Source organism: Pristiophorus japonicus, chromosome 13 (assembly GCF_044704955.1).
Source record: "Pristiophorus japonicus isolate sPriJap1 chromosome 13, sPriJap1.hap1, whole genome shotgun sequence".
In the NCBI taxonomy this organism is placed as follows: Eukaryota; Metazoa; Chordata; class Chondrichthyes; family Pristiophoridae; genus Pristiophorus; species Pristiophorus japonicus.
Window position 1 is genome coordinate 31,560,226 of NC_091989.1, and position 27,111 is coordinate 31,587,336.

Sequence of the window (27,111 nt, forward strand, 5' to 3'; positions counted from 1 at the left end):
GCCACTAATTGTAGTTCTACTCTTGGTGTCAAGTAGGGAATGTAAACTGGACAACACAGCTGCCAACTGAAGCTATACATTTGACTGACTTAAATGTCACGGTTGTGAAACTGAACAAGTCACAAGTGAGAAAGTTGGACTGCAGCACTCAGGAAGTGACAAATAGGGATGCAAAGTACAATGCTCAAGAAGCAAAAGAGCTACCAATTCCGCAAATACTCTTTGAAAATCTTTTCATTTCCATGTTGAGAAAATTAGTATTGGGGGGAAGAAAAGCTTTAAAACCGACTAAAAAAATACATATTTTTTTGCATTTGAAAAATCTCTATAAAGGTTTTCCGTTGGAGACCTATGCCTCCCTGGGGCATTCTGAAACCACCACTACATAGGCTCATTGAAGGGGCTAACAGATGGGCAGATAACTTCCAGAATGCGCTCGTCTCACCTTGTGTGTGCCTTCTGATGAATTTTGGATGCTTTGATCAGAAAGACACTCTTGCAAACAATCGGTGCCTACGAATCTAAGAAATGTATTACGACTAATAAGACTGGCCTTTTACAGAACACACCAGCATTTGCTGTTTGTAAGCCCTGTCCCTTCCCTCCTGTTCAACATTGAAAAAGTACTTTGAGGAAGTCGTGAGGAGGACTAATGGCACTAACAGCCAAGAAGCCATTGTCAGGAGCAGTGCAGGTAATTGAAATGTGTTTTATTCTTTCTCTATAAAACATCAAAACAAAGCAAGACATCAACTGTTGAACTGTATCAAAGGGAACTTGAACAGGAAAAACAATGCAAGTTATCATATTCAGTGGTTACATGTGTGCAACAAACCGAGGGACTTGAAAATGGTTCCATTGTTCCATTTTAGACACATTGCACATTGTAATCTAAACGACTGTTCACCCGGGTGCAGCGCCGCTAACGACTCCCGCTAAATTCCGCGGGAGTCTAGTGGCAGCGGTAACCGGCAGCGCCCAGCTTTGCTGCGCCGGTGATGCGCAGCGCCTCGTTTTTGCTCCGGAACAAAAATTGGCCTGTGCCCCTTGAAGCTGTGCCAGGTGATGACAGCGGCAGCTTTAGGGGACGTGAACATGGTGGCAGGTGGCTCGCGGGGTGCGATTTAATGGGGAGGTGTCAGCCATCTTGGAAATAAAAATCTTTGTTTTCCTGAGCGCCCTGTTGGCGCTTTGAACGCGGGGTCCACAGAATTGGCTGCTTGGGCCCTCCCCTTTAATGATGGGTAGAGCGCCTCCTACGCGTCAGCGCTACACGGCCCAGTGTGTAGTGCTGCGCCCCGCTCCCTCTGCTTCCGCTCTGTTTGCGCCCCAGAGAGGAAGTGGACGCGTTCTTTTGTGCTCCACTTCCTCTCGGGGGCGGTAACCCAAATTTTGAGAGCGGGGTTGGACTTCTGGGCCTGGCGCAAAAAGTCCCACCTCGTGGATGTTATCGCCCCCAACCGGGGGGCAACGGAATTTTCCTCCCAAATGACAGATTCGGAAGACGGGCTAATGATTAGCAAATGGCAATTAATGTAACCAAGTGCAAAGTAATGAGGATAGGGAAGGAAAATAAACAGTGGAAATAAATTGACTCGCTCTAGGAGACAGAATACAACACAGCAGTAGAATTGGTGGGTAGCTCACTAAAACCAGCAGCGCAGTGAGCGGTTGCAGAAAGGAAAGCTAATTGGTTCTTGAAAGTATAGCCAGAAAAATAAAGTGTAAATCCCAGGAAGTGATAATGAGTCTGTCAAAGGCACTGGTATGGCCACCACTTGAGCACTGTGTATAATTCTAGTCACTCATAACTACAGCAAGATTTACATCGAGTTTACAGCACAGAAATAGACCATTCGGCCCAACCATTCGGTCTGTGCTGATGTATTTCCATGGCTCTTCAATGTTATGGGAGAAACCCGCAAAATTTCTCTTGTCTTTTCCAGCCTTGTATTTCCTTGCCTTCAATGTCAGTTGTACTCAAATCATTTGCAAGTCTGAACACTATTAACAAGTATTAATCAATAATAATCACTGAACAGGAACAGTTTTAGAAGCTGAGGCGGAAATTCAGGCTGTACCAAAATGTGAGAAGATTGACAAATGACAGGAATAAAACCGGATAACGGCAGGTAATCCTCTAACGAGCAATGACAGGTTCAGCCTCTGTACCCAGGGCATTCTGTTTGCAGGTGCTCTGTTTCTCCAGCATTTTGTGGTTTTAGTTTCAGATTTTCAGCATTCACAGTTTTTTTTCTTGTTTATTTCAAAGACAAATCGCTCGCGGCCAATTCAGTGCTGACATCTGCATATGTAAATGTGTCCTATTTGTTCCTCACATCACCTATTGATGGGTATCAAACAATAATCTACTCCGCCAGCAAACCAAAGACAATCTGACAGTTTTGCGGCAGGTCCTGTTTTTCCACAGACACGATGATGCACATCACATTGTAGCAGCTTTAGCTGTGCAAAAAGTGTATTTTAACAAAAAATCTGTTTATTATGGTCTCTGTAATATATGCACCTGTGAGTATGCTCACATGTTTACCTGCAGGGGAGTGACCCTGATCACCCAGAGGGTGCTCCCAGGCTGAGGCTAGCCCATTGCACTTGGGGTGTGCTGACTCCTGCGATGTCTCCAAATGTGGGATACCCGACTGCAAAATTTGTAGAGCTGTTGAGTTGGGAGTAGCTTAGCCAGTCACATGATGTTCACAAGGCTCAATAAAACCCCAGCCAGTCGGGTTCAGTGGATCCACGATGAGGCAGGTGGTTGTGAGCCTGGTGGATGAACTGGTAATGTGTCGTGTGATTGTTAAACCTTTGTTAAGAAACCAACTAGTTCCTAATAGCAATGTATTGCTATGAATTCTTAAGAAAAGAACCCATGAAGCAAATACATTAGTCTCCAAGAAAAGTAGTTCATTTATTGTGTTCACTTGACAGTTTCCAGAGCTCCAGAGTAAGTGCTACATTGTAAAACTGCTTCTCTGAAGGATCATACAGAGACAGTTCATGTATCTCTGAGTAAACTAATAGCCTATTTTGTGATTTTCTAAATGCAGACATCGTTTGTCCTTTTTGATATCCAATTAAATTGAAAATCTGATCTGCAGCACACTATAATATCCTTTGCAGCCTGGGTTAAATCAAGGAATTAGTTTCCAGCGACATTACTATTAGAATGTTAGTATGGCAAAGGGCTGGATAATAGTTCGGAGTTGGATGGGAACGGTTGTTTTGAGATCGGGAAACTCGGAAGTACTGCTTTCCTGAAGTACCCTATTAATTTTTGTTCTGTAGGTTTGCTGCCCGCAGCCAGCCTGCCTGTCGGGCGGGAAATCTCTCAGCAAAAAGACGCAGTCCAGCTGGGCTGAGAGAAGGTGGGTGTAGTGCGGGGGGGGGGGAAGTCTGATCGCGAGGAAGGGGGCAATCGCGGAGAGGGGGTCCGATTGCGGGGTGGGGCGGGCGGAGAGCAGGTGGAAGTCAGGGAAAGCAGATGGTGGTCGGTGGGAATCTGATCGCGGGATGGGGAACCACAGATCATGTGGGGCTGGGGGGGGGGGGTGTTGCGTTTACTGGATAACTTGTTGGGACTAGAGGAAACACTCCTGCTCCTCCTGGCCCATGAGCAGTGCTGTAGAGGCACATGGGAACACCATCACCTGCAGGTTCCCCTCCAAGTCACACACCTGACTTGGAAATATATCTCCGCTCCTTCATCGTCGCTTAGTCAAAATCATGGAACTCCCTCCCTAACAGCACTGTGGGAGTATCTTCACCATACGGACTGCAGTAGTTCAAGAATGTGACTCACCACCATCTTCTCAAGAGTAATTAGGGATAGGCAATAAATGCTGGCCTTGCCAATGATGCCCACATCCCATAAATTAATTTTAAAAGTTTACCTCATGGACCTTCTCACTTCCTTTCACCTGCCAGGTTTCCCAAGACCTGGGAAACCTGGCCGACTGTGGTTAAAAATCGAATCACGGTTAAAATAAAGGCACGCGGCCTCATTAAGATAGTTAAATGACCAACCCGCCTCCTGCGAGCAGATTGGTCGCCTGCCCCTCGACTCCGCTCAAACCAGAAGTGGGCGGGTTGGCTTCCTGTTTCAGATTTCTGGATTTTTAACCTCCCACCCAAACCAAATCTACCCGTTTTGGGGGGTGGAGGGTTAAAATTCCCCCCGAGAAGTGTCAATTAAATGGCCATCAGGAGAAACTTAACGATCCTATCTAGCATCCAATCATTCACAATTTTTTAAAAATCCAATGTCATGCAGAATCATTGCATGTTTATCTTCCCATGCTGCCTTGGTCCACTTATTATCATGTAAATAGCGCTAACCCTATGCTATTCAGTACATCACATTTACATTTCCGGTACTTTCAATTACAGTAAATGTTACCAAACTTTCCCAATTGGTTTAATAAAATGTATCAATTTTTTCCAAACGCCCTCGGGTAAAGCACCTGTAACAGTGGTTTCATTCAGTTAAAAAATCAATGTGCTTTTACTTCCCTATTTAATTAATAGCGTTGCTCCTGTGATGTGAACGAACTTGTCAGTTTTAAATTATCGATGCAGATACTATCTGGAATATGTTTCTCTGTATTCCTGACATTTATTTGATTGGCTAAGAATTTTTATATTAAAAGGAGGTTGCATCTGGGTTGATGTCGCCTAAGGGGCTAAAAGCAAAAGATGGAAATAGTCTTTTGAATTCTGAGTACTGAGAGTGCAGCCTTGTCAGAAGTGCTGTTCTGAGATGTCAAAGCAAACTTTCTTCCCTCTGGTCATAGTGATGATAAAAATCGATGGTGTTACTCCAAGAAAGCAAAGTTCTTCTGGTGTCCTCGCCAATGTTTTTACTTAAACAGCACCCAAACAACTTGTAATGTATTTGCCTCATGGGTTCTTTGCTTAAGAATTCATAGCAACACTATTAAGAACTAGTTGGTTTATTAGCAAAGGTCTAACAATCACAATACACATTACCAGTTCATCCACCAGGCTCACACCCACCTGCCTAATTGTGGATCCCCTGAACACAACTGGCTGGGGTTTTATTGAGTCTTGTGAACATCACGTGATTGGCTAAGCCACTCCCAACTCAACAGCTCTACAACTATTTTGTTGTACCTGTAAATCAACTTTAAATTTAAATCAAGTGCCCCCTGATTAAAGGGGGGGGGGGGGTGTCACACTCCAGAAACTTTCATTCAAGTACCCCCTTGTTTTTTTGAGGACACCAAAAACACAAATTAACAATTCAACATAAAGGGAACCTTTGTCAAATCAAATCAAATTAAAATTCTGTTTCAACAGCTATACAACTCTTTTTGTTGTAAATAAATTAACAAATTAAATCAAAGTGCCCCCTTATTAAAGGGAGGGGGGACACTCCAAACACTTTTCAAGTACCTTTTTTTTTGTGAGTTTTTTTTTGTTTTTCTTTTGTTTTCAACAGCTCTACAAACCTGTGTCTGGGATCTTTGTGCAAAATGGCTACCACATTTGCCTACATAACAATAGTCACAGTAATTCAGAAATTGTATGCAAAGGGCTTGAGATATTCCTGAGAAGTCATAAGGCAATATATAAGTACAAGTCTTTTATTTAGCTCATAATGAACCTGTTTTCACTCCCTTCTTGAAGGATACAATAAACTAATCAAGAATGTTTTATGAGAAGACAAAACTGATTTGATTTGTTGTAAATTATGCAATTAATTAACTTTCAGCGGACTATGCAGCCACTCTTAAATGTTACTATGGAACTGAAAACTAAATAACTAAGCTGAACGCTGCAACACACTTATGATGATCATAAATTAATCTTTATAGGTACTTTCATAGCTTTTGTTAGTTTTTTTATACTGCTGCCCCATAAATACAGTATTATTCACATTCACATATGGTAAGTTAAGGCAACAAATCAGCAAATATTTCCACTGACTTATCTAAAATGATCACTGAATAATACTGCCAGCTGGGAGCTGTAGAAAATGGGCTGCTTGATGAAAAGAGCAACGATGCTTAGTGTTAGGCTTCAGACTTCCCCCAACACTTTTGCCATTAAGGCTATGATCGTGGTAATGCACAGGATTAACAGCCATCATTTATTGTGATATTGGCCACCAGAAATCAGATGGATTGCCATCCACATTCTCCTATTTTCTCAGAAATGTGGTAAATACCATATTGACGGACCCATGTGTATGAGCTAAAAATAATAGTGCGGTTTATTTGCAAGTGAAGTATGAGGGCTTACAGGGTTGTACAGGAAGTACAGGGCTTTGGTGAGACTGCATCTGGAGTACTGTGTACAGTTTTGTTCTCCGTACCTAAGGAGAGTGGGTGCAACGAAGGTTCACTAGATTGATTCCTGGGATGAGAGAGTTGGTCTATGCAGAGAAATTGAGTAGATTGTGCCTATACTCTCTGGGGATTAGAAGAATAAGAAGTGATCTCATTGAAACATATAAGATTCTGAGAGGGCTTAACAGGGTAGGTGCTGAGAGGCCGTTTCCCCTGGCTGGAGAATCTAGAATTCGGGGACATAATTTCAGGATAAGGGATCAGCCATTTAGGACTGAGATGAGGAGAAATTTCTTCACTCAGAGTTGGGAAAGTTTGGAATTCTCTACCCCAAAGGGCTGTGGATGTTCAGTCGTTGAGTATATTCAAGGCTGAGATCAACAGATATTTTGGATAGGGTGGGAAAGTGGAGTTGGGTCGAAGATCACCCATGTTATTGAGTGGCAGAGCAGGCTCGAGGGGCCGATAGGCCTACTCCTGCTCTTAATTCTTATGTTTTTATTGTAAAGAAGCAGCAAGACAGCAAGAAACTAAGGGCTCGAAATTGCAGCGGCTCACCGCCCGGTTTTTCGGCAGTATTTGCCATTTTGGGCAATAACAGGGTCGACGAGAAATTGCCCAGCTGAGTTACGCCGGCGGTTTCGAGGTACCGCTGGGCAGCGGGCCGCCGGCGTGTGCCATGCACAGATCGCCATGGCGCGATATTTGGCTCAGCGGTGACCCGTAAGTATAAAAAAAAAACGCTCACGAGAAACAGCGGAGCTGGGTGGTAGGTGAGTAGGTCTGCAAGAAAAAGGTTAGTAATTGGTTTTTTACTCATTATTTTAAAATTATGTTGTGGTGGTTTAAGTTAAAAGGGTCCTGAGAATGTTTTAATGATTTTTTTTATGTTCTGTTTTTTGAAAAAATATTTTTAGTGTTTTTCTCTTCCTAGGCCCAACCCGCAGCCTTGGGGTAAATTTTTCGTGAATTTTTTAATTATCGTCCATTTTCTTTAAGAACTGCCCAAATTCCATTTTTTTGCCGAGAATCGGGGTGCAACGCCCATTTTTTCCGCTGGCCGAATTTCTTTCTTTTCGCTGCCGATAATCTTGGGGACCTTAGCGGTCTTTTGCGAGACAATCAGGCGCTGGTGAGTTGTTAGGAAATTCTAGTCCTAAAACTACAATGTGTTCAACATTAAAGATAGAACCAGTCCACAAAGGATTAAAATATCCCTTTCTAGAATGTAATTCTTCATTTGGCTGCAAACTTCACAATGCGATGTGTACCTGGGTGATGAAGGATTCCTGCCCACCTCAGAGTCCAGTTCTATCCATTGGGCTGAATTTTAATGGAGAAGGCGGGTTGGTGCAGCAGGGCTCGGAGGTGGTCGGGAAACTCGGGAGAACAGGCTTCCTGCAGGCCCGGCTAACTTTAAAGGCACTTACCTCCTGGATTCAGCAGACCCGCCTTTCTGTAGCTGGCGAGTTTTACGAGGTGTGCAAAACCTGAGCAGGTCGAGTTAAAAACAAAGTGGAGGTTAAGGAGGCTTCCAGCCTCATTATAATATTTAAATAGATGGCCCGCCTCCTGGCAACGGGTTGGCTGCTCGCCCCCATCCCGCCTCCATTAAATCCGGAGGGGGCAGGTTGGAGGCGGGTTCAGGTCAGCATTCCGATTTTTAACACTTTAACTACCCCCATCTTAACCCACCCGATTTTTAAGATTAAAAGTTCCCCCATTGTCTATGAATGGGCAGGGAAATTTAGCCATAGATTATTATTTAAAACTGGGTTAAAGTTGATTAGTTAGTGTTATGTATGTAATAACTTGATAGACTGAATACTGTAAACTAACACAGGTACAAACCTGGCTCTGCTTTATTAGGGCCCAAAGTGCTTACATTACATGAAGGCTTGCCTTTTATACCTGGGCCGCACACACGTGCGTACAGCCCAATGATCTCCGACAGTGGCGCCACCTGGTGGCTAGTAACCCCAAGCATACATACATGACAGTTAGAGCTGTAATCTATGCTAATGGGCCTTTGTTCTTTGAAAAACAAACAGCCTGCTCTTTCAAGAACAGCAACCTGAGAGTCCAACAGGATCTGCACCTAGTGTGGCAAGGTGCCAATTTTCGGGTACTAATGGGTGAAGCGCCGCTATGCACACTCCATCCATTAATGCTGAATGTAGAGCGGCCTAACCAGTGGTCCCCATACACCCAAAAACAAATGTGAGCACTGAATTTTGTGGAGCATGGAGAAGAATGTTCTTCCTGGCCCCCTCAAAAATCTTCCCAACCATTTTCAGATGCTCAATGGCTCGCTACTCTGAGTTTGCCCCCGCCCCCTCCCCCCCCCTTAACCCTTCCTTCTAGCTCAGTTCTGCCTCTGCGGAGGAGCCATCAGATTTCCTGCTCTTCCTTCCCCCATCCCAGTGAGCATTGTCAGCTGTAAAAGGCCGGACTATGAAAATGTTTCGGGCCTCTTGCTAGAGCTGTTGGGCAGGCAGTATGGTTGCTCCTCCCACTGCCTGCCCAATGTGTGCTCCCTGTATGTTCATACTGTGGTGTTGACCAGCGTTAGTAAGATCTCCAGATTAATGCTTCGGATTTTTCCATTTGATTTTCAATTGAAAAATTCATGGAAGGTCTTTGTTTCCCTTGTTGCTTCCAGGGCATCACCTCCTTTTTGCGGTTGCTGAAATTCCAAATTTTACGTTAAAAGTGCTCACACCCTTTCCTCAGAGACTTTGATTTCTATGCCCCTCTACATAGTGAGGCTATGGAAACATGCAGCACACAATAACCTCTGGAGTAATCTGAACAATTGAACCGCAGTTTCAGGTTGCCAAAGTTTATTTCAATTATATTTTGTGTAGCATGATGTACACGTCATTATGCATAAAGTCCTTTCATAACTTTGAGGTGATGAGGAAGTGTCCTGAGCCTTGACTTCAGATCACAGCCGTGGTCTCTAAAATGTCATTCAGTCCCCTTATTGAGAGGGCCTCTGCAAGACCAACTGATTCAGAAAAGGAGTCATGGCTTGCGACAAAGCATTAACAGTTATCTGCAAGATATCACATTTCGCAATGAAGGTTCAGAGAAGTGTTCCTTTCAGATAATATAGGCTGCAGAATTGTGTTTTGGGCCTTGATTTTCATCTGCATGCAGTCTCCCACCCCAAGGACAATACAAAATGCACTGCTGCTGTAAGAATGTTGATATAACAGACTTCACTACAAAATCCCTTCCTGTTGACAGGAAAGATTCTCGCATAAACATTGATTGCCTCTGTAACCTTGACTGTAATTGGCGAGGCTGCAGCAATTAGGGATGGTGATTTAATGTATTCGATGAGCGTGTGGTACATGTCGATGAGGGCATCTCTGGCATGATATGCCACGTACATACACTGCAGCTCAGTGAAAGTCAAGCAATTAATGCCTGGTATATCCTTTGAATAATATTCTTGTTCCTCTTCAATAGTTTCCTCCTTCTTGGCTGACACACAGCAAAGGGAACATTTTCCGATTCCATCATCTCAGCAAGGGGGCTCCTGGCCTGGGTTGGTCCTGTTGCCGAGGCCACGCTGAATGGAGAAGTGGAGGAAATCCGGCACATCACCAGCCCTTAAAGAACCGGAGGTCAGAATTATCTTTGAGTGGCCACATGCGGTGTCAATTAATGGGACAAGATGTAGCTGCCAAAAACTTGTGAATAGTGAAACAAATGTGGAGGCATATGGGGGCCGAAATTGATCAACTCACCATCCACTGCCACCGACTGCCACCGACATTCCTCTGCAAGATCCACCCAGTGCCACTTTCGACGTGGCCTGGAGCGGGCGGGAGGGGAGAGCCGCCAGGACCTGCCCGCTGACGTCAGCGGGCAGCCGAGTGGCGCAACTGACCTCTTGCCCGCCGAGCTCCCATATTGATGTGGGCGGGAGTCGGCGGGGGTGGACCACTGGCTGGAGGCTGATCTGTCCCCGACTGTAAGTATGAATATCCTGAAAAAAAGGTTAGTGAACATTTTATATATTCTTTATCCACAGCGACCTACCTGGATGGGGTCCCCTGAAGGTCTTCCGATAGTTTTTACATTTTTTCCTGATGATTTTTTTTCAGCTGTTCGACCCTCCATGGGCCCGACTCCATCCTCGGCGGCACATGGGCGGCAAGCGCCTCTGCCGCCGAGAATGAGACATCTCGCCCGCTGCCACCCAGATTGGTGGCATACGTCGTTCATTTGCCCCCCGCCGATTTCGAGGGACCTCAGCGATGAATATCCCACCCAAAGTATCGTCCGGTACCTCGGCGGCCATCGGCGGCTCTTTGGGTGGCACTTGGGTAGACAGAGGCCTTGACCAAATTCGGCCCCAAAGTCTATCGGCAACTGATAAAAGTTTCACAGCATCCAAACCCCCTAATTCACAGTTGGTGAAGTGGTGCTGCTGCATGGGTCGGGTGCAAGTGCTCGGCACTTCTGGGCACCCTCTCCAGAGGACAGCAGAGCTGCACGCCTGGCAGGAGGAAGCAGTCAGGATCCAGGTTATGTACCTTACCTGCTGGTTCTGGGAACCTTCGAGCTGCAACTTACAACTGAAAACCTTGGCACACACTGACTCCTTCAAAGAGCTTCACACTTTAAATCATTGCAACACAATATAGCTGCATGATGCATCATTCGTTACTGATACCTGTAGGTTGGGCACTTGTCTGTTACTATATATGTACTCCTTCAAGACTATATGAATTACACAATAAGGTGGCATATATACACGGGAATTGACCTGACCTGAAGGAGAACTCAATAATTACAAGCCCTCGATTCTCTTGGAGGTGGCTGTCATGAATATTCCTGTATAAAAGCGTGGAGATATTCGGGGAAGGTGAAGCACCCAAGTTTCCCGAAACTGAAGGTGCTCATGTTTTCTCCTTCTCACTCACTCCTCCCACAAGGGCAAACAACAAGATAAACAACAACAAATTCTATTTATTCGGCGTCTTTAACATCGTAGAATGTCTCAAGGTTCTTCACAAATAAAGAATGGGCACTGAGCAGCAACACTCCCACAGAAGAAGAGGCCTATCAGACCCCCCTCTAAAGCTTACATTGTCAGTAAGAAACATTCTTTGTAATATCTTGAGTTTTCAGAGATATAGTGAATTGTGTGGCAGAACTCAACAGCTACTGACAAACTTTACAGTTATCTCAAAACTAAATATATAATTTCCGATTCAGATATTAAGTAGAAGGTTACACTGATGCAATGGAACAATCCCTTGTCAAAACCGTAATAAGTTATGGGATCAGTAGAACAAAGATCAAAGTAATGCTATCAAGTCCTGTTAGGAATAAAGCCAACCTGAACAATCGGAGCACCTTCGAGGTCTTCAATTATTACCCAACCTCTTCAATTATTTGCAAATTACGATGGACTACTGACAGTAGGACTGGGTTGTAGAATAGCAAAGGGAATCAAGGCTTTCCAATGGAAGAAATTATAGATAAGGCACAATTCATCTTTTATCAGCGAGATCAGAATTTAAATAAGCAGTAGTAATTTCCACAATGGCACATGGAGACTTAGAATTTCACTTAGACTGTGAAGAGAACATTAGATTCAGTTGATATTGCAGTATTTTTAGTGTGAACAAGCAAACACAGAAGCAAAGCAGAAAGAGGTACTATTCCTATATCAAGTAGAGGAGGTTACAGTGTTCGACCATATTCTCAGGATGTCCTCAAAAAAAAATGTATTGGAAACTAGCATGAGAGAAGAAAAATGCTGAAGAAATTACTGGAGACCGAGAAGAACTGGTCGCCATTGGAAACAGCTCCAATAACGACCAGTACACTTGCCCAATATTCTCAGTCCAATACATGGTGTCGCCATAATGTCCTGTGTGGGACCGATGAACAATATCGGTTCATTAGCCAATCTGAATGCAGTTTGTCCCCACTTCTCAATTCCTGGCATCTCTTTGTTTGGAGTGCATTTCTATTTTTTATGTAATGATTAGGATCTTATTATCTGGTTGAAGGAGTAATTACCAATTTACTTTTGAAAAAGGGCCAAATCAAGGAATGATTGCCAATGGATTTATTGATTTACAAACAGATGGCTGGGTAACCTTAGTCATTACTTCTTTTATTTCCAAACTAATGTATAACATTCCTAAACCTGCTGCTTTATATAGTTCAGTGAATCTGTATTGGGCAAGTCTGATTTTTCATTTCAAATAAAAATTAATGATGAAAAGTTAGTTTATTATTAACTAAATGCGTGAATTATTGAGGCAAGTATCTGTCATGCATCGGCTCTCACTGCCTCTTCAAACAAATGCTACATTCAATTTGTATTAAAAATCATATACGGGTTAACAGGTAACATTTCAAGGATTTCTATGCAACGATATCTTTATTTTATTTACCCAATAATTTACAAGCACACGGTTTAAACATGCTCAATGAACATAACAAGAATATAAGAATTAGGAGCAGGAGTAGGCCATTCGGCCCCTCGAGCCTACTCCGCCATTCAATAAGATCATGGCTGATCTTCTACCTCAACTCCACTTTCCTGCACTATCCCAATGTCCCTTGATTCCCTTAATATCAAATTCTGTTGATCTCTGTCTTGAAAATACTCAACAATTGAGCCTCCACATGGAATACTCTCAAAATAATTGCTTGAAAACCCTTTCCAATTGGTATTTATATGGAAATTGATATAAATTATATCCTGCCAGCATCTTTTTAATATAATTGCTCACCCATTTTACTGCAGCTACTGTATTTTGTAATTACTGTTTTTTTTCCTTTAAAGCTTTTGCACAACACATACTTACTCCAGTATTATTCTTTTAAGTAGGAAATAATATCACAGTTGACTGGGCATGTAATAAGGTTATTAACAAGAATCTTACAGCACTTTCGCAATGTAGTGCACTTGCTTACTAATACTTAACCCCATAATAAGTATACTTATAGCACATGATTACTTTGTTTTATATATATGAAGGAGCTGATAGATGGAAGTACTCCAGATGAGGCTAAAGAAGGAAATGGATCACAACCAATTAATATTAATCCTTTGAGAATGGACTAAAACATTGAACTAGAAACTTGATTGTCAAGTGGCTCAGTAGTATAATGAGAGCTGGTGTAACACTATGAACTAAGTTTCACGTTCTAACCAAACTGCAACAACAGTAACTTGCATTTATATAGCGCCTTTAACATAGTAAAATGTTCCAAGGTGCATCACAGGGCATTATCAAACAAAATTGAACAACGAGCCATATAAGGAGATATTAGGACGGATGAGAGGTAGGTTTTAAGGAGCTTTTTAAAGGAGGAGAAAGAGAGGCGGAGAGGTTTAGGGAGGAAATTCCAGCACTTTGGGCTTGGACAGCTGAAGGCACGGCCGTCAATGGTAGAGCAAAGAAAATCAGGGATGCGCAAAAGGCCAGAATTGGAGGAGCGCAGAAATCTCGGATGGTTGTAGGGCTGGTGGAGGTTCTTGCGCTAGGGAGGGGGCGAGACCTTGGAGGGATTTGAAAACAAGGATGAGAATATTAAAATCAAATGAAAAACATCATAAACTATGCATAAATACAGAAATGCAGATATAATGAACAAGCCAGGCTTAAAACCTAGTAGTTAGAAATATTAATAAATGTAGTAAACAGTGAGGGAGATAGTTGCAGACTTCAGGAGGAAAAGGGCATGGTGAAATGGGCAGACACATGGGAGATGAAATTTAATGCAAAGAAGTGTGATGTGATGCACTTTGGAAGGAAGAATGTGGAGAGCCAATATAAACAAAATGGTACTATTTTAAAGGGAGGTGCAGGAACAGAGAGAACTGGGGATTCACATACACAAATCTTTGAAGGTGGAAGGACAAGTTGATAAGACTGTTAAAAAGACATACGTGATTCTTGGATTTATAAATAGAGAGACAGAGTCAGAGGGGAGAACTGAGAAAGAGATGATGAAGATTCATCTGAAATGGAATCCGCAGAATTAAGACAGAGAAGACCTTCTTTAGCCAGACACTGTTTGTCCTATACATATTCATATAGATTCAACAATATTCATTAAAAATGCCACATGTCAGATGTCAATAGTTCAAATGTCACACACTGTCTAATGCAAATTTCTATATCAGACTTGATACTGCAGCCAAAATGTCTGTTGCTTCTAATATTGACCTTCCCACAAATAAATCCAGGCTTCTGATCTGACCCAAGCATTTATTTCAAGAATACAGAGCAGTAGCACTGTACAACATTAAAGAGGCACATACCTGCACTTTATCAACACTGAGTATTATATTGTATATTGTTCCTGTCCTTATAAGACAGTGCTTCCTTTGACATCAAATAAACAATGCCACAGGACATCTGTTAGCTCATATATATAAATTTGAGGCCCTTCTTCCATTTTAACCTGAGACCTGAGCAAGGGAGCAGTGATGGCTTCTCTGTCAGGCAAAATCTGCCGAGTTCAAGAGTCAAGGCCAGAAGAGGCCCAGAAAAGTAAGTTTTTTTAATTGTTTTTTTTTGGTTTCATTATCGGCCAAGCGGAGCAGGACCGCCTTACTTTTGGACGTCATGGCCATGGAGAGGGTGCAGAAAAGATTCACCAAGATGATACTTTAGGAAAAACGCCATAGGAATTGCCTTAAATGCGTTCTCAAAATGGAGTTATTGGTTAGGCTGAATGTAAGAATGGGAAAGGGACAATTTAACAATGAAGGTTTATACAGGTAGAGCTTCTGAAAGCCGGAAACCTCAGGACCGAGGTCGTACCCGCTCTTGGGTATTTCCGGATTTTGGAACGTCTTTCCGACGGAAAATGCCTGGACCAAGGTTAGCGGGGGGGGGGGGGGGGGGTGTCCCAGGTGGTGGCGGGTGAGCGGGGGGGGAGGTCCGGGCGAGCGGGGAGGGGGTCCCGGGTGATGGCCGAGTGGGTGGGGGGAAGGTCTGGTCAGCGGACCTGCAAAGCAAAGAAGGGTTGCTGAGTAGCAGTGTCATAGGCCTCAGCAATTAGTGCACGTTTGGGTCATTACATATAGGTGTAACTCTCACATTGAGACCCTCCATTGTGAGTATGCACACATAGCAATAGATGCGTAGCAATCAAATGCTGCTTCAGTGACTATATAGTGAAGGTGGGAAATAAGAGTAAGTGAAGGAGTGGCTCAGAGATGGAAGGTCAGGAGTTGGGGGAACATGTACTCACTTTCATCAGTCGAATGATGTTGTTCAGCCTTTTGTGGCATTGAGTGGCGGTGCCATCATGAATTGAGGTCCCCGACACCTCAATGGCTATCTCTCTCCACACATTCATAAAGATGGCGCAACTGGGTCTTCCTGTGTCCAGATACAGTACTCGTCTCCTTCCCTCCACAGCTTGGCCGAGGGTCTCAATTTCAACATCGGAGAAGCGGGTGGACCTCCTTAAAGCTCTTGCATTAGCTATTCTGTCAGAAGCACCAGACAAACTCCATGCTCAGGGCCTAGCTGCAAAACCTGCCCTTTATGAAGCCAGGGAGCAGTTACCTCGTCATTAGTCAATGGGAATCAGCTGAACTTTTCGGCCTAATCGGTCAGTCCGCCCCCACACCGCTGCAAAGAGCCCATTCCCGCCACTAACACCGCACCACTCCTTTTCTCCCCCAAAAAGCTGAACTTTGCACTAATGGCCATCCCATCCATTGGGGTGGTAATGCATGCCAAAAAGCAGTAGCTGCACCCCGTTTCGGGTGGAGGGCAATTTCGATCCCTCTTTATTTAGACTGTTTTTACAATACTTAGCATTTAAATCATTGATCATTTATTAATGAGACAGTGAGAAGGAAGGTTATATTGTCACATACCCACAAACCACGTTGGTTTATATTTGACTGCAGGTCACTGCCACAGTGGTTAATAGGTATTCTGATAAATAAATTATAAACTTGCAACAAACAATGTACTATTGCATTAAAATAATATAAAAATGCACAAGCAGACAAGAAGATACATTAATGATTTAGACGAAGGAATTGAATGTAGTATCTCCAAGTTTTCAGATGACACGAAGCTGGGTGGCAGGGCGAGCTGCGAGGAGGATGCTAAGAGGCTGCAGGGGGACTTGGACAGGTTAGGTGAATGGGCAAATGCATGGCAGATGCAGTATAATGTGGATAAATGTGAGGTTATCCACTTTGGTGGCAAAAACAGGAAGGCAGATTATTATCTGAATGGTGACAGATTAGTAAAAGGGGAGCTGCAACGAGACTGGGTGTCATGGTACATCAGTCATTGAAGGCAGGCATGCAGGTACAGCAGGCAGTAAAGAAACCAAATGGCATGCTGGCCTTCATAGCGAGGGGATTTGAGTATAGGAGCAGGAAGGTCTTGCTGCAGTTGCACAGGGCCTTGGTGAGACCACACCTTGAGTATTGTGTGCAGTTTTGGTCTCCTAATCTGAGGAAGGACGTGTTTGCTATTAAGAGAGTGCAGCGAAGGTTCACCAGACTGATTTCCGGGATGGCAGGACTGACATATGAGGAAAGACTGGATTGGCTAGGCTTATACTCACTGGAATTTAGAAGAATTGAGAAGGGATCTCATAGAAAAGTATAAAATTCTGACGGAACTGGACAGGTTAGATGCAGGAAGATTGTTCCCGATGTTGGGGAAGTCCAGAACCAGGGGACACAGTCTAAGGATAAGGGGTAAGCTATATAGGACCGAGATGAGGAGAAACTTTTTCACCCAGAGAGTTGTGAACCTGTGGAATTCTCTGCCACAGAAAGTTGTGGAGTCCAGTTCATTGGATATATTCAAAAGAGAGTTAGATGTGGCCCTTGCGGCTATAGGGATCAGGGGGTATGGAGAGAAGGCAGGGGTGGGGTACTGAGGTTGCATGATCAGCCATGATCATATTGAATAGCGGTGCATTCTTGAAGGGCCGAATGGCCTGCTCCTGCACCTATTTTCTATGCTTCTATGTTTCTATGAATGCTACAAACTGATTTTTAAAAGGAGTTCCACAGGCTACAACCAATTGAAAGTATTTTCAATTCTAAATAAAAGGCAAGAAAATAATGCATATATATAGCGCGTATGACTACTGCATATCACTCCTCATAATCCCCACAAACATTCTGGTCGCTCTCTTCTCTATCCTTTCAACAATTTATTTTCTGTACTGTGATGACCAGAACTGTACACTGTATTCTAAGTGCAGTCACACCAGTGATTTATAAAGTGGCAGGAAATTACCTCACTATTTCGGTTCAATACTGACCTCCTAATGCATCCCAACATCCGATTTGCTTTACTCACTGCTGCTGAGCAGTGTTGCTATAGCTTCAATTTATTGTCAATCAGGACCCCCAGATCTCTTTCATTTCCCAAACACATTACTTTCTTTCCATTAAATTAATAGTCCCTTCCTGGGTTTTTTTGTGCTCATGCATTCCTCTATATTGAATTTCATTTGCCATCTATCTGCCCAATTCCCAAGCATTTCTTCACAGATTTCAGTTTCGTTACTATTCATCAAGGCTATACACATCTCAGACTATCAGATGCTGCTGCTGTGCCAGTGAGCCTGTTAGACAAGATGGGCATGATAGCAGTTGTTATTTTTTTCTTGCACAGTTTATATCAATACATTAAATTCTTGATTAATACAAAACAACTTTGTCCAGAAATAATCTCCTTGGGGGGCAAAAGGAGGCCACTCTCTTGGCAAGCATAGCCTCATTTCCATGAATAATTATTCAGGTTAGGTCCCATACTAAATGTTAATGACATATGCTGGAGCACCACCCGAAAAGTGTTCACCTTGCCCATCGGCAAGAAATTAATTCACATATTTCAACAAAATGGGATAAAATCCTTCACAAGCTGGGTCATTTTGTTTCTCTGTAATTGCTCTAGTGCCTCAGTGAAAAGTAAACAGCTTCGGGTTAGATACCCCTCAAGCAAATGTAGAATTTCTACATCACTTTTCAAGAGAGCAAATTTTATTTCCTTGGTGCGGAAGAAATTGTTTTAGTTATTTCCCCCACGGCAGTGCTTTTGCACCTGTGTAATTTTAATCAAATTCATATTAATGAGGTTTGTTTTGCCGGCTGATAGGCTCTCTTCTTGAGTTTCTCAGGCTAGCCACTAATCCGTTAGTCAATCAGGAAAGAATCTCATTAACAGAGTCTACTATCTTGCTGGCAATTATCAGAGCTAATCTCTGGCATTCTGAGTAGGATGAGGCTCTGAGCAGGATGAGAATTCACTAGAGAGGAAAAGGACTTTCATTTATATAAGAACATAAGAAATAGGAGCAGGAGTAGGCCATACGGCCCCTCGAGCCTGCTCCGCCATTTAATAAGATCATGGCTGATCTGATCATGGACTCAGCTCCACTTCCCCGCCCGCTCCCCATAACCCCTTAGCCCCTTATCGCTTAAGAAACTGTCTATTTCTGTCTTAAATTTATTCAATGTCCCAGCTTCCACAGCTCTCTGAGGCAGCAAATTCCACAGATTTACAACCCTCGGAGAGAAGAAATTTCTTCTCATTTCTGTTTTAAATGGGCAGCCCCTTATGCTAAGATCATGCCCTCTAGTTCTAGTCTCCCCCATCAGTGGAAACATCCTCTCTGCATCCACCTTGTCAAGCCCCCTCATAATCTTATACGTTTCAATAAGATCACCTCTCATTCTTCTGAATTCCAATGAGTAGAGGTCCAACCTACTCAACTTTACCTCATAAGTCAACCCCCTCATCCCCAGAATCAACCTAGTGAACCTTCTCTGAACTGCCTCCAAAGCAATTATATCCTTTTGTAAATATGGAAGTCAAAATTGCACGCAGTATTCCAGGTGTGGCCTCACCAATACCTTATATAGCTGTAGCAAGACTTCCCTGCTTTTATACTCCATCCCCTTTGCAATAAAGGCCAAGATACCATTGGCCTTCCTGATCACTTGCTGCATCTGCATACTAATCTTTTTATGTTTCATGCCAAGTACCCCCAGATCCTGCTGTACTGCGGCACTTTGCAATCTTTCTCCATTTAAATAATAACTTGCTCTTTGATTTTTTCTGCCAAAGTGCATGACCTCACACTTTCCAACATTATACTCCATCTGCCAAATTTTTGCCCACTCACTTAGCCTGTCTATGTCCTTTTGCAGATTTTTTGTGTCCCCCTCACACATTGCTTTTCCTCCCATCTTTGTATCGTCAGCAAACTTGGCTACGTTACACTCGGTCGCTTCTTCCAAGTTATTGATATAGATTGTAAATAGTTGGGGTCCCAGCACTGATCCCTGTGGCATCCCATTTATATAGTGCTTTCACAACCATCGGATGTCTCAAAGCACTTTACAGCCAATGAAGTACTTTTTAAAGTGTAGTCACTGTTGTAATGTGGGAAACGCGGCAGCCAATTTGCTCACAGCAACTCCCACAAACAGCAATGCGATAATGACCAAATAAACTGTTTTTGTTATGTTGATTGAGGGATAAATATTGGCCAGGACACCGGGAATAACTCCTCTGCTCTTCTTCGAAATAGCACCATGGGATCTTTTACATCTACCTGAAAGGGTTTAACATCTCATCCGAAAGGCGGCATCACCAACAGTGCAGCACTCCCTCAGCAGTGCACTGGATTGTCAGCTGAAATTTATGTGCTCACGTCGCTGGAGTGAGACTTGAACCCACAACCTTCTGACTCAGAGGCGAGTGTGCTACCCATTGAGCCACAGCTCACACTGGAAAGGGAAAGCACAGAAAAATCTCAGTTTGATCTCGGCCCTTGAACACCTATTTTAGCAGATTACACAGCAACATGAACAAAGATCCAGAGTCAGTTTATTGTTCATCATATAAAGATACCTGAAGAGAGCAAAACCCCCAAAAGCAGCAGAAATGAGTAGAATTGCATTAAATGTGGCCAAAAATTTCACAAAAATAGGCTTTTCTGAAATCAGCAATACCAAAAGTCAGATAGAGAGCAGTCAGGTGAGATCGGGAACAGTTAATAAAATCAAGAGCATCCAGTTGAATTTCAAAATAAATAAAGCTGTAGTGGCCACATGGCCTAGAAATTGGCCTCCTTTGTGCCTCCTGTTATCGCCTCCGGGGGGCGCTAACCGGGTTCCAACCAGGCGCGGCGATAACATCGACTCTCGCCATATTCGGTGGGAGATTTGTGGCGGCAGTGCAGCGTTGCGCCACAATCTCCTTCGCCCAGAAATCGTAATGTCATCACCGTGCGCATCGCCCCGGACTTGGTTTCCGCCCCCAGCAGCATTGCTGGGCGAAAACACCGGCAGCTGCAGGAGGCGTCCATTTGGGGCGATACTTAAAGGCGAAGTGGCCGAGGTAAGTAAAAAAAAAAATTACCTTCTCTCTTTCAGGTTTCTGGCCAGTCTTCTTTGCCCGTGATCGATTAGACTGGCACTTTGCTTCAATACATCGGGCTGATCAGGCGGGATCGCAGTTGCCATTGGGGAGAGGTAAGTTTTTGTTTGCTGAGCCTGCAGCGATGGCTCTCCCCTTTAAGGGAGGGAAGGAGCTTTTCAACGCAGCCTGCTCCGCTCACCACCCCGCCTGCTGCCGATCGCGCTCCCGGAAGGAAGTGAAGCACCTGATTTAGCGCTCCGCTTCCTTCCTGCAGTGCTACCCTCAATTTTTTTTAAGTAGAAAAAGATTAGCGCCCGCATTAACTTTTAAAAATTTAAAGTTTAAAACCCCCCATTTCTCCGCCCATAAGTCCCAGCAAAAATGGAAATGATTGGGTAATTTCCCCGTCAATCATGCCTGGAGACCACAATAGTAACTGGGATTGATTTTACACACACCATTTGTATTATGTATCATTATCATCATAGGCGGTCCCTCGAACGAGGATGACTTGCTTCCACGAGTTCACAGGTGTTTCGATGAAGGACCCGATGTTCCAGTCCTGAACCCCAATTGACGGGGTGGAAGGTGCCTGTGCATAAATTTTTTTAACGTGTGGTGATTGTTGCACACCTGCCACCACATGGGCTTGACAGAGCTAGGCCTTTATCCAGTGGCAAGGATCAACCAAGGCAACTGGAGACCTGCTCTGCTGCACAGACCTAGCGCGCATGCATATCGCAGTGTGGGCTGGCCCGTGCTGCCCCTGGGCCCTCGGCTCTTCTGGGCCCCGTACCCTCATCTGTCGCACCTCCGCCATGATCTCTCGTCGCTCCTCCGCCATAAGCATTCACCGCATCTCGCCACAAACATTCGCCGCTCATCTGCCCCGACCTTCCCACTCCTCTGTACCTGGGCCCTGCCAATGTTCCTGCCCACACTCCAAAATGGTGACCAGGGTTTTGATGATGTCACCCAGTTGCCCATCTCAAAAACGTCACATACTTGGAGCAGCTCGCGCTGGAGGTTGAAGTGGTACGTCGCTCCAGCTCTTTTATAGCCCGACCTGCGGAGCTATTCTCTCGCAGGTTGAGGAGCCACCTGTATCGTGTGTCACCTGTATTGTGTATCACCTGTATTGTGTATCACTTGTATTGTATGTCACCTGTAGCGTGTGTCACCTGTATCATGTATCACCTGTATTGTGCATCACCTGAATTGTGCATCACCTGTATTGTGTATCATCTGTATTGTGTGTCACCTGTATTGTGTATCACTTGTATTGTATGTCACCTGTGGCGTGTGTCACCTGTATCGTGTGTCACCTGTATTGTGCATCACCTGAATTGTGCATCACCTGAATTGTGCGTCACCTGTATTGTGTGTCACCTGTATGGGGAGGTCCCAGTAGTTTGGAAAACTGCAAATGTAGTGCCCCTATTTAAAAAAGGAGGCAGACAAAAAGCAGGAAACTATAGACCAATTAACCTAACATCTGTGGTTGGGAAGATGTTAGAGTCCATTATTAAAGAAGCAGTCGGACATTTGGAAAAGCAAAATTCGGTCAGGCAGAGTCAGCATGGATTTATGAAGGGGAAGTCATGTTTGACAAATTTGCTAGAATTCTTTGAGGATGTAACGAACAGGGTGGATAAGGGGGAACCAGTGGATGTGATGTATTTGGACTTCCCGAAGGCATTTGACAAGGTGCCACATAAAAGGTTACTGCACAAGATAAAAGTTCACGGGGTTGCGGGTAATATATTAGCATGGATAGAGGATTGGCTAATGAATAGAAAATAGAGAGTCGGGATAAATGGTTCATTCTTGGGTCGGCAATCAGTAACTAGTGGGGTGCCGCAGGGATCAGTGCTGGGACCCCAACTATTTACAATCTATATTAACGACTTGGAGGAAGGGACTGAGTGTAATGTAGCCAAGTTTGCTGACAATACAAAGATGGGAGGAAAAGCAATGTGTGAGGAGGACACAAAAAATCTGCAAAAGGACATAGACAGGCTAAGTGAGAAGGCAAAAATTTGGCAGATGGAGTATAATGTTGGAAATTTGGCAGAAAAAATCAAAGAGCAAGTTATTACTTAAATGGAGAAAGATTGCAAAGTGCTGCAGTACAGCGGGACCTGGGGGGAATTATGCACGAAACACAAAAGGTTAGTGATATGTATTGATCTTGGGTTCACTTGACACCAGGGGGGTGCCACTGTCGGAGGTCATCAGACTGTATGCACGTGTGCGCGGGCCCTGGTATATAAGAGCGAGTACCATGTCATGTGCACATTTTGGGCGTAAATAAAGTTGAACTAGGTTTGCACCTGAGTGAGTTTACAGTAACAAGTCTTTCGATTCATTATATACATTACATTTAGCAACGAGGTAACTTAAGAACCTTCGCATGCACAATAGGCACCATTGGAATTCTGGAGACAATCATGGATGGCGAGGATTGGGCGGATTTTATCGACCGCCTGGATCATTATTTCGTGGCCAACAAAATGGAGGAAGTTGGTGACGCAGTTAGGCGCAGGGCGGTTTTCCTCACCGTTTGTGGTCCAAAGATTTATGGCCTCATAAAGAATCTTCCGAGTCATTATATACATTACAATTAATATGCAGGTACAGCAAATGATCAGGAAGCCCAATGGAATCTTGGCCTTTATTATAAGGGGATGGAATATAAAAGCAGGGAAGTCTTGCTACAGTTGTACAGGGTATTGGTGAGGTCACACCTGGAATACTGCGTGCAGTTTTGGTTTCCATATTTACAAAAGGATATACTTGCTTTGGAGGCAGTTCAGAGAAGTTTCACAAGATTGATTCCAGAGATGAGGGGATTGACTTATGAGGAAAGGTTGAGTAGGTTGGGCCTCTACTCATTGGAATTCAGAAAAATGAGAGGTGATCTTACTGAAATGTATAAGATTATGAGGGGTCTTGACAAGGTGGATGCAGAGAGGATGTTTCCACTGATGGGGGAGACTAGAACTAGAGGGCATAATTTTAGAATAAGGGACCGCTCATTTAAAACTGAGATGAGGAGAAATTTCTCTTCTCAGAGGGTTGTGGATCTGTGAAATTCGCTGCCTCAGAGAGCTGTGGAAGCTGGGACATTGAATAAATTTAAGACAGAAATAGACAGTTTTAAAACGATAAGGGAATAAGGGGTTATGGAGAACGGGTAGGGAAGTGGACCTGAGTCCATGATCGGATCAGCCATGATCGTACTAAATGGCGGAGCAAGCTCAAGGGGCCGTATGGCTTACTCCTGCTTCTATTTCTTATGTTCTTACGTGTGTCACCTGTATTGTGTATCACCTGTATTGTGTATCACCTGTATTGTGTGTTACCTGTATTGTGTGTCACCTGTATTGTGTGTCACCTTATTGTGTGTCACCTGTATTGTGTGTTGCCTGTATTGTGTATCACCTGTATTGTGTGTCACCTGTATTGTATCTCACCTGTATTGTGTATCACCTGTATTGTGTGTCATCTGTATTGTGTATCACCTGTATTGTGTGTCACCTGTATTGTGTGTCACCTGTATTGTATATCACCTGTATCATGTGTCATCTGTACTGTGTATCACCTGTATCGTGTATCACCTGTATTGTGTGGCACCTGTACTGTGTATCACCTGTATTGTGTGTCACCTGTATTGTGTGTCACCTGTATTGTGTGTCATCTGTATTGTGTGTCACCTGTATTGTGTATCACCTGTATTGTGTATCACCTGTATTGTGTGTCGCCTGTATTGTATATCACCTGTATCATGTGTCATCTGTACTGTGTATCACCTGTATCGTGTATCACCTGTATTGTGTGGCACCTGTACTGTGTATCACCTTTATTGTGTATCACCTGTATCGTGTGTCACCTGTATTGTGTATCACCTGTATTGTGTGTCACCTGTATTGTGTGTCATCTGTATTGTGTATCACCTGTATTGTGTGTCACCTGTATTGTGTATCACCTGTATTGTGTGTCACCTGTATTGTGTGTCATCTGTATTGTGTATCACCTGTATTGTGTGTCACCTGTATTGTGTGTCGCCTGTATTGTATATCACCTGTATCATGTGTCATCTGTACTGTGTATCACCTGTATCATGTATCACCTGTATTGTGTGGCACCTGTACTGTGTATCACCTGTATTGTCTATCACCTGTATCGTGTGTCACCTGTATTGTGTATCACCTGTATTATGTGTCACCCCTGTGCTCACAGACCTACATTGGCACCCGGTTCAGCAACACCTCGATTTTAAAATTCTCATCCTTGTTTTCAAATCCCTGCATGGCCTCGGTTCTCCCTATCTTTGTAATCTCCTCCAACCCTACAACCCGCCGAGATCTCTGAGCTCCTCCAATTCTAGCCTCTTTCGCACCCCCAATTTTCATTGCGCCAACATTGCCGGATGTGCCTCCAGCTGCCCTGGCCCTAAGCTCTGGATTTCCTTTCCTAAACCTCTCCACTTATCTACCTCTCTCCTCCTTTAAGACGTTCCTTAAACCTACCTCTTTGTCCTAATATCACCTTATGTGGATCCATCAAATTTTGTATGATAACGCTCCTGTGAAGCACCTAGGGACATTTTACAATGTGAAAGCGCTATGTGAATGCAAGTTATTGTTCTGTAGATAGCCTTCAATTACTGCACTTAGTTGGAGAAATAATCAACGTGCATTATGTAACTATCCTTCACTCACTGCATTTTGCCACAGAAATAACCCTGCTGTCATTTCGGTCATGAGTTCGGAGCCTCTGTAAATGAAAGCTAAAAGTCCCACCCCACCTCCAACTCACTGGCTGACGCAGTGGTGTCAATATTCACGCTGAATAAATAAACTGCATTAGAGCAGAACAAAAATTGGAAGCTAATAAACATCCTGAAAAGCTAGTCTTTAATGTCCAAAGAGAAACTCCCGAATCAATCAGTGATCTGATTCTGAAATTAATGCTTCACAATATTCTGGTTAACAGCAAACCAACAACACCCAACATTCAACAGGAGAACACACAGCAAGTAATATTTATTTCCATTAAATAATTAGAATTTCTTGTAAATGTAGACAGGCAGATCTCGATAAGGGTCCCTCTGACCTACTGATGGCATTGTTTAACAGTGTCGCAAAAGAGAAACGGTGACACAATGCCGAACAGTTAGCAGGAAATAAAAGATGTGGATGCGTCCAAAGTTGCAGCCTGACACTGCTTTCGTTTTGACAGGGGTTTATTGGTGGATTTTGTTTTTGTCAAGACTGCTGGCATGGTTCTTTTGCCATTTATTATCTATGGATGAAAGTGATGACCTGCACATCCACTTGCTGCCTTCAGGAATTGAAGCAGAAACAAACAATGTGTTTGCCAAGAGGCCATGAAACTTTGCTGCTCCCTGTACTATGAAAGCATTGCCTCCTGCCAAGTGGCCACAGTGGTTCATGTTTACTGACTTTTCTTACCTGAACTCCGGTGACACTGCTCATGGGGAGTTAGAGGTTTAGCTGTTGTAGGCTGATGCTGGTGAATGGGGGAGAGGTACACATCTTCACCGAAAGGAATCAGAAAGAGAGCATCTCAGAAAGAACAAAGTAAGTGTTCCTAGAAAATAAATACTGGCCGCAATTTTTCCGGCACTCAGAGGACGGCATCAGAGGCGGGTCAGTTGTCAAATTTGAAATGATTTGAAATTGACCCCGTTGTTAACCCGCTTCTACGCTACTTTACCAGGTGTCGGGTCTGTAAATATTCAACAGACCCAACATGCAGCGGTGGGGGTGGCAATTTAGGTGATTAAGACCTTGGTAGGAGGCTATCAAACACAATTTTGAGGGGAAAGTACCATTTTTCCAGGTTTTCTACGAGGTTGCAGCTGCTCGGGGATCATGTCAGGTAAGACCGTCGGGAGTTGTGTCAGCATGAATTCATTTCTTTACCTAACAGCTGCAAGTTTGCTATAAAAGCTCCCATCTCACAGCTGTTCACTTTCCAAGATCAGATACTGTTGCTTACCGCATTTGGAAGGCAGTTTGAGCTTAATGCAGGTTCCCAGTCTTTGGAGCAATCTCTCTGTCCACTGTCACCTCATTGGATCAACCTCTCTCACCATTGACAGATTGCTTCTGTCATCTCAAGTTCACCTGCCATCGATGCCCTTGAAACGATCTCACGTTGGTCCTCAGAATCCCACCACAATCAGCCCCAGCAAAAATACCAACCTTCTCCACAATCACCTGATGCTGCACAGGACACAGGGCATCAGCACCCGACCACAATGCTGCCCGGGATGGCCTCACCAGGGCCACATTTACTTCACTTGATGCTGTACACCCTGGCTGCCACATGCTGCGGCAGGT

At 43.8% G+C, this 27,111-nt stretch overlaps 1 protein-coding gene and 1 non-coding gene across 2 annotated transcripts in view; one reads left to right on the plus strand and one right to left on the minus strand.

Moving 5' to 3' along the window:
- Positions 1-27,111, minus strand: part of lhfpl3 (LHFPL tetraspan subfamily member 3) — a 355,755-nt gene that overhangs the window by 303,529 nt on the left and 25,115 nt on the right. The gene's annotated exons all lie outside the window — the stretch shown is intronic.
- LOC139279215 (U1 spliceosomal RNA) lies at positions 2,544-2,706 on the plus strand. Its single transcript, XR_011596428.1, has one exon. It is a non-coding gene; the product is annotated as a U1 spliceosomal RNA (small nuclear RNA).